The 8364-nt window shown below is 41.1% G+C and overlaps 1 long non-coding RNA gene across 1 annotated transcript; it reads right to left on the reverse strand.

Annotated features, from left to right (window-relative positions):
• Nucleotides 1–5587: 5587 nt before the first annotated feature.
• On the reverse strand, nucleotides 5588–8155 carry LOC119182470 (uncharacterized). The gene is made up of 2 exons (XR_005111278.2): nucleotides 7985–8155; nucleotides 5588–5931 (listed from the first exon to the last, which is right to left on the reverse strand). It is a non-coding gene; the product is annotated as an uncharacterized LOC119182470 (long non-coding RNA).
• Nucleotides 8156–8364: the final 209 nt, after the last annotated feature.

Raw genomic sequence — 8364 nt, forward strand, 5'->3', positions numbered from 1 at the left:
TGCCAATTCGGCCAATGCCAATTCGGCCAATACGGTTGATGCCATCCACTTCTCCCACGGAGCGTCAAGTCTTCTGAAGCCGGCTCTTGAGCTGTTGCCGGCAAGAGAAATGTGCACAAGACAACAATTACAGCGAAACTCCGAATATTCATTGTTGCCATCTCGCGCCGAATACGTGACGAAGACTCCACCACAACCTTTATATCGCAAGCGCGCACAATGAGATAATACATTGCACATCTCTCAGCTACATTGTCTTCAAGCCAATCCAAATAAACAAAACCGACTCAATCATTCATTTTGTAGTTGCAAGTTCTTCTGGAATTTTGAAATTTCGTCCTCTTTTTGTCTCCGAAGGTCACCAGCTCTTAATTTTTTTTTTTCGTTTGAGGCGCATATGTGCAAAACTTCGACACGTAGGGGCTTTCACATACGCAATGGTATAGCCATCAATAACAAACCACGGTGGGATGATAACAAAGAACTTGTATACCGTGCTGGTTCGCGGCTGCGAAAACAAGTAGCCCGTTTTCCAACAATTCTGCAGAGTAAACAGGGAGTGAACATGCTGATGCTAGCCCACGTCATCATCTTAATCTTTATTGGTCAACTTGTCGGTTAAAAAATATTAGTTACGTGCTTTAGTGTCGGTTCGTCTATCGCGCTGTTTTTCCTAAGGTACCTGTTTTTCGACCATTATTCTCGTGTCTGTGATTCTTTCATTTTCGAGGAGCTAAAGTTGCGAAATGATATATGGGGCATGTCATTGGGGCCCGTGGAGGGAAAGGGGGGGCTTCGAAACACACGTGATCTCCTGTGCGACGTTAGCATGCACATACATTTAAGCACTGCTGCGGTCTTGCAATCCATGCGTATAAGAGTGAGACGTACGTGGATGAAAATTTAATCAGTTTCCTCTAGTTTAGCACTGTTATTGCATGTCTATTAAGCTTCCATCGTAGGCGGATAAGCCTCCTTTAACGCTGTTCGCCGTCTCAAGCCCTGCGCGAGCTTATTATATCCTTTAATGCGTACATACAATACTCATTCTCACTGATCTTTAGAGTAATACGATAAGCAGTACCAAGATGATGGACTATTTGTTTCCCTCACTTATGTAGCAGATGCGCCAGCCAGGTTACATCACTACTCAACTTAGAGCTAGCGGTTCTTGTCCGGGCCTATTGTAGTGAGGGAAAGTGTCTGCGTCATTGAGGACTACGTAATTCATGCACGCCGCTGCGTACTTCTGCTCAAAAGATCAGGTTTGTTTTTATCGACGCACTTTTAGTACACTGTATAAATACAATGTAGAAATTAAATGCAACCCGGTAGTAATGGTTAAGAGAAGAGGGGGGCGGGTGGATTGTAGCAATAGAGCAGCGAGGGATGTTTTAGCAATAAAGCAGCCGTAGTTTTTGTAACCAGTTCTCCGTAGACCTATTAGTTAGTTTTTTATGCCAAACTTGCGTGGCCCACGGGAATTGGCTAAATACAACTACTCTTCATTCGAACGCAAAATGGAAGACCACATCAATTAGTCCCGCGAATTTGTGTGTGTTTTAGGAATGAGTGTGTCCAGTCAAAAAGCGATCCCCATCACAAACGAGTATGTGACACACAAACGGCAACACCTGCTGCTCACACTTGGCCTCTAAAAAATAAAAAAGGGCAACAGTTATCAAATTACTCGGAAATGTTATTTCCTTTCATCTTGAAAGTTTCTTGTTACTCAGACGAATCTTTTAAATATTTTAGAAACAATACCCAAACGCAGGGGTTAAATTTTGGTGCGTTTAAAAAGCAGGGAATAGACACAACAGTCGCTTCATTTAAGTTACAAATTATCGTGAAGAAAAAACATGCCTTTCAGTTGCGTGGACAGATGTCAGCCTTCCACCATTTTCTTTTTGCGTGCCCTTCATCATTCTATTGTTCAAACAAACTGCCCCGCCCCGGTGGTATAGTAGCTAAGGTACTCGGCTGCTGACCCGCAGGCCACGGGATCGAATCCCGGCTGAGGCGGCTGCGTTTCCGATGGAGGCGGAAATGTTGTAGGCCCATGTGCTCAGATTTGGGTGCACGTTAAAGAACCCCAGGGGGTCGAAATTTCCGGAGCCCTCTACTACGGCGTCTCTCATAATCATATGGTGGTTTTGGGACATTAAACCCCACAAATTAATCAATCAATCATCAATGTTCAAACAGACTGGCAGCGACCGCTTCCTTCATGTGACATCCTTAAATGTCTACCGCACAGTGCACACACTATGAGTTTAAGATAAAAAAATGGCCCCGTATCTGCATGTTTCACTGCGAATGTCGTCGAAAGACGATAATCTTGCGTCTGAAGAGAGTGAACAAAACGTTTATTTCATGTATTTTTATATGCTGTTGTATTTGTATTCTAGAGGCGCTGCGTTAGAGAGTCTCAATCCGTCTTGCGAAAGCGAACGAGCGTATTGAGTCACGTTAGACAAGACCGCCATCTGGCAGTTATCTTCGAAAACGAATGAAGGCGCGCGCGCCTGCTTCTGAGACGATAAGGTGTAGAACGCAAAGCAACGGGCCGGAGCCACCACCGTGTCCTCTTGCCAAAGCGTTGAAAACACTTGCCTTCTTGAGCAAGTGTTCTGAGAATTACTTATTTAAGGCATCTCTAGTATAAAGACACACACAGAAAATATTGAAGTGTTGTAAATGTGCCTCAGATATGCGCAATAACTGCTTTTCATTTTAAAATCGCACAACTATGAACGCTGAAACTTGTGCAATAATCGAAAAAAAAAAACTTGTGCAACAAATGAAACTTGTGCAACTATGAACGCTGAAACGGATGAACGGACGGACGCTTCTCTCAACTCATCATCATTCACTACTCCGTAGATATGCTGAGATTTTTTCATATTAACTTGGGCCTATTCATTCGCTCAGGCCTCGCCACATTGAATACGCTTTAATCTTTCGCTTTTTTTTTTGAACTTGAGCCTGAACAAGCGTTATTGTTGTTAATGTCGGTAGTTTCAAATTTTACTAAGTACATAAGGACAGAAATCGGAAAAGTGTCGTTTGTTCGATAATTTTGATATGGGCGATCTGCTTAGAAAATGTTTATTGTATAAGTACTGGCTCAATTTATTCATGCATCACCGCACTTGGTTTCGACCGGCTGGGACAGGTACCGGAAACTCATGAAAAAGAATCCAAGTCAGCGTAAAGAAACTAAAGGGAAACCTTACAGATGTTTAGTTAGAGTACTTACGCGGCGAACATTTTGTTACATGACCAACATCTCATCGTACGAATTGAATATTTTGCTACATCATTACGATCTCGTGCTAAGGAACGACGATCCCGCGTCGAATGAGCGTTTTTCTCCCGGATTCGTGGACGGTAGAATCATTTCAAACTGCGCTATTCAGTCACAGTGCACACCGATTTCAAGGGCGCCACCCACACCCGTCCGGGTCAGCTTTGATTCAGGCGTGGCCACCGCACACTGTACCTGTGACGCCAAGGTAATTCTTCCGCGACATGTGAAGGCTGGAGGAATACGGTTCTGACGCTCGTTCAGAGGGGCACATCAAAAGATCCACCATCTCGAAATACATACCTAGCTGCTCAATTAGCAGGATGAGTAGTCATCGGGACTGACGGCACTCTTACTTCAAGGAAAATGGCTGACTGGTAACCATCGTGGTCGTCTCGTCGAGCACATTTCGTTATCCGACTGCATGGCACCTCGCTTTCCGACTCGGAAAGAGAATACACGACTTGCGAGCAAGCCAGCAGCTCTATGACGAATTGTACGAAGAACAGAAGAAATCACTCCGCGTTCAGCTCAGGTGCCGATAATATCAACCAGTAAAAGAGATTTCTTTATTTTATATGTACACTATACGAGTAGCAACTTATATAGCCAACCTTGTCTCTCTCAGACACCACTTTACAAATTACGATGCAAATTATATGTCACCGCTCACTTAATACCTGTATAACCTATCCACACGTGAACCATGTGTGTGTACACTCCAGCACGTGCTCAATGAAAGGCGACTCTCCCAGATAAAACGGTGAAGATTTAATTATGGTAACCTTATATTTAATACATATTGTGCTTGTTGTACACAAACATGACACTATACAATTGATCGAAAAAAAATAGCAGTCGCCCGAGGTCTAGAAAAAGACGCTTCAGTAGGGAGTAATACAGCACCTAATCAGAAATGACAATCTAAAGAAACTATACTAATATTGTGCATCGGCACTGTCAGCGTTAAGCATAGATCAAGGCGATTTTTTTTGCGACTTTGCATCAATTGGTAATAAAGAAACCCTAGAATGGCGGTGAATAAGTTCCTGCATTTAGAAACCTGCTCAAGCAAGAAATAAGATATTGTCGTACCAAATTGTAGCGGGAACCTGCAACTGAAATTATTAGGTATTTATAAACCAGTAGGCCTTATTTCAACAAACATTCCGGCACGAGACAAACTTTTTAAAGACAATGGAAGCTTTGTGAGAAACGTATATCGCGTCTACCTCCATGTAAGAAGTGTGTCACTAACAATTATTACCTTTTAGAAGTATTACCGTCACTCGCCTGCCACAGTAAGTTCTCCCACGCCAGTCTCTTTTGCTACAATGCCACCCTGCATAACGTTCATTGTCTTCGTCTGTCACACACTTCTACTCGTTCTTATCACCTTCACAAGGTGGGACCGTGCAAAATTACTGACTATATCCTGTGTTCAACGCACGCAGTGTATAGTCAGCCTTTTTTTTTCTCTTACGGTCACAGAAAAAAAACATTTTGTTTTTCAAGACAAACATGTCTATTGTTTATGATTCTAGTGTTGATAATATTTTAAAACTGAAGTGTAGTACTGTGCAAATCCTTCAATAATGACGTTTTCCTTTTGAGCAAACCTATTCTTGTTGGTTTGTTACAGCCTATATTATTACTCAATCTTTTCTGCTGCCATTGTATTAGGAGAACACTTTCTTATGTGTGTTCTCAAATGTACCGTTTCATTTTATAGTGCATCTAGATTAAATCGCAATTCAAACCTATTTATTTATTTATTTATTTATTTATTTATTTATTTATTTATTGACGCAGCTACTCTTTCAGGAGTTTTAGCAGGGTGGGATATATGCAATGCATGAACAAAAATACCTAATAATATCTGTGTACAGGAATATAGAATGATAATAATTAATGGTAATATTATTAGTATTATTATGAAATAAACAAATAAGCGAAAACAGACACATCAAATATAGATAACTAATTCTTGTTCAGTGACCCAGAAAAGCATTTACCATAGATGCAAAGGAAACAAAGCAACAGGCAACGGAGATACAAATAGTCAGTAGCTATAGAAAAAAATAACCAATCATGTTTCAGTCACCAAGAAACGATGATAATGCTGAGAGAGAAGTTGCTTCAACGATATTGTTGCTAAGGTTATTATAATCTGTGACTGTTCTCGAAAAAAAAGAATACTTGAAGCAGTCGGTATGGGAAATAAATAAATAAATAAATAAATAAATAAATATATAAAGAAGTGCAATATCCAACACGTTTTATAGCCCTTCATCAAAACTTTATTGCTGATTTTTTTCATGTGTGTTAACTTTGTTTCATATAAGAAATAAGAAGTGCTCTTGAAGAATGCGGTCATGGTTAATTCATGGAACGGTGTCACTCGGCAAAGGATCCCACGGCAGGCAATATTTCTCTGAAGCATTTATATCCGAGAACACAATTGCCACGGCGATTTCGGAAGTAACCTTCTTTACAGAAACAGCCGCTCTGGCAGTCCGTGGTGCACGCTCTAGGCCAGCCTTGGTACAGGTAAGGACACTTCCACTCGCCGCAGCTCCCGCTGACACATTGCTTGTATTCCTCGTGCCGCTTCCAGCAATCTGCACGTGTAATATAAAAGCTAAACGTCCACCTATGCGACAGCTTCATTTCTTTTGTTTGTGTATACAGGCATCGAATGTCGATGTGTGTGTATGATGGTCAGGGTTCACTTGACTAAAGGTGCCTCTGCTTTGCTACTTTCACAACAAAGTCTGTTTCCTATATCTACAATGTTCCTCTCATCATTTTGTCTTTCCGCGGTATAGTGTTTCTCATCTTCTGCCAGGCAAAAATGCAATTCATTAGTAATTTTTTGTTTCTTGATTAGTTAAAAATACTTAGGTACCCCTCGTGTGATAGCTCAAGGTTAAAAAAAGGAGATCCATTGGCTGCTAATACACCGGTATCAAAAGTGACTTAATACAGTGCTGAGGAGTTCCCATTGAGCTCAGGGCACTTCTCGATAACTACGCCGCCTCCCATTATGGTGTTTGCGATACCCACTGACCACCCAGCTGCCATATTAGGCGCTGTATTGCCGTGTTTCATGAAGCTCTCAGTTTCGCGCGCCCCCTATTGCTCTCCGACCAAATATGGCGGCACTGCTAAGCGTGTCAACACCGTGTTCGATAGAGTGTTGGAATCGACCCGCATCACAATTCAGCTTGCAATGGTATTCCTTCGTGCCAAAAAGAGGTAAAGCACACTTCCACTGTTTCGCCAAAAAGATTAGAGGTGGCGGCTACAGTGTGATGGCTTTTTTTTTTAAAGGAGAGCGCAAACTTCAGGCCCCGCTCACTCTATGTTCGTGACGTGCCATATTTGTTTTCTTAAGTGATGCCGCGGACAGCGGACACCGCCGGTAGGTCATATAGCGCTTCCTATGAGGCGCTAAGTGCTTCTGACTCACTAAACTTTCCGCGTATATATCCCTATTCGTTGCCTTGAATGCTGCTTACGACTGATTGCAGTGATATTTATCTTGACAGCTCACTACACATGCATATCTTTCCCAACTTTATTCATTACCTTTCCTAGGAGTAAGCAGGAAGATATTGAATAAGATATCGAAACAGCATTGAGTCATTCCTGTGCTGTGGGTATTTTTTCGTAAAACTTTTTGTTACTGCGATGACACCGCAAAAAAGGCATGATGCTTCTTATTAGTAATTAGACAAGATTCATACCATTAGCTTTTCATAAATTCGCAACATCATTAAGGTGGGATTACACAGAAAGTATGACTTAAAGTGAAATTAGCGGTGGACCTTTAGTGAATTATGTCTTTCTCCAAACCACAGGCCCCACAAGGCGCGGCACAGTGTCCCCTACTTTACATAAAAATCTTCCATTCATTTCGTCGTTCACAGTGATTTATGTTTGTTTAGTAAGCATTGAACCCTTGAAAGTGCACTTGCATGCTGAGACTTGCAGTGGCGTAGGCCTACTTCAGAACATGAATATAGAAGAAAGGAACACAAGAGCTCACATGCATAAAAGCATAAACTCAAGTTTCTTCATTTTTGTGCTCAGTAATTGTTACAACTGGAAATTTGAAAAAAAAAAACGTCTACTACAAATATTAAAAATGTAACATGTGTAAAATGGCTCCTCTGTTGTACTTTTCTTGTACAACCTAGAAATGTAATATTCTTAGCATATTAAGAATAAATGTGGATGCAGGCATTGGATCTGAAGAACAATGAATAACCACATCCGTGCAAACACAAACACAATTGTGATACACTACTGAAATACTATCTTTACTGCTTTCTTCTTGGCTCATCTATATTCATGGAAAGATATGACGTTTCCAGCATAGTAATACATCTTTTCTATATATTTTGTTCATTCATGCATACATATCCAGTGCTATCTTGCAGAATAAGTTACCTCTATTAAATTTGGCACTGTGAGTGGCCACGGATGATTGCTAAAATGCTTTGGCATTGTGGAGCAAAATGTTCTAGAGTGTTGCTTTGCTGCATAAGTATTAAACAATGCTCAATGGCTTAATGGCCACGATCTGTTACATGAGAATTTGCATCTGGTTTTAAAAGCATTCAGTTCAAAGATTCAGATGAAGATGCTACGAAAAAGTATGATACATACATTGTCGCGATGGCCAAGTCCACGAGGGCCAACTTGAGCCACCATAACTGTACGCTGACGCAGAATTGCCTGCTCCATATTGCGCCTTCACGTGAAGAAGTGAAGTACATACGACCAAGGCCAACAAAACGAATGTCATCCTTGCGGTCATCTTGAATGAGTTGATATAACTCCTATTTCGAGTTGTCTGAGTCGGACTTTTATATACATCGCAGACAATACATCAATATTTCAATATATATTTACCTACCTACGCAGAATAAGAGATGAGGGACGGGAGCGCTGTAGGTTGCGAAATCGTTATATACACAATACACATGTTTTAGACAGGGGCAATCAATGCTAGAAACATGTCATTATATTGAGTTTACATCTACATT

This window comes from Rhipicephalus microplus, chromosome 7 (assembly GCF_043290135.1).
Source record: "Rhipicephalus microplus isolate Deutch F79 chromosome 7, USDA_Rmic, whole genome shotgun sequence".
Taxonomy (NCBI): domain Eukaryota; kingdom Metazoa; phylum Arthropoda; class Arachnida; order Ixodida; family Ixodidae; genus Rhipicephalus; species Rhipicephalus microplus.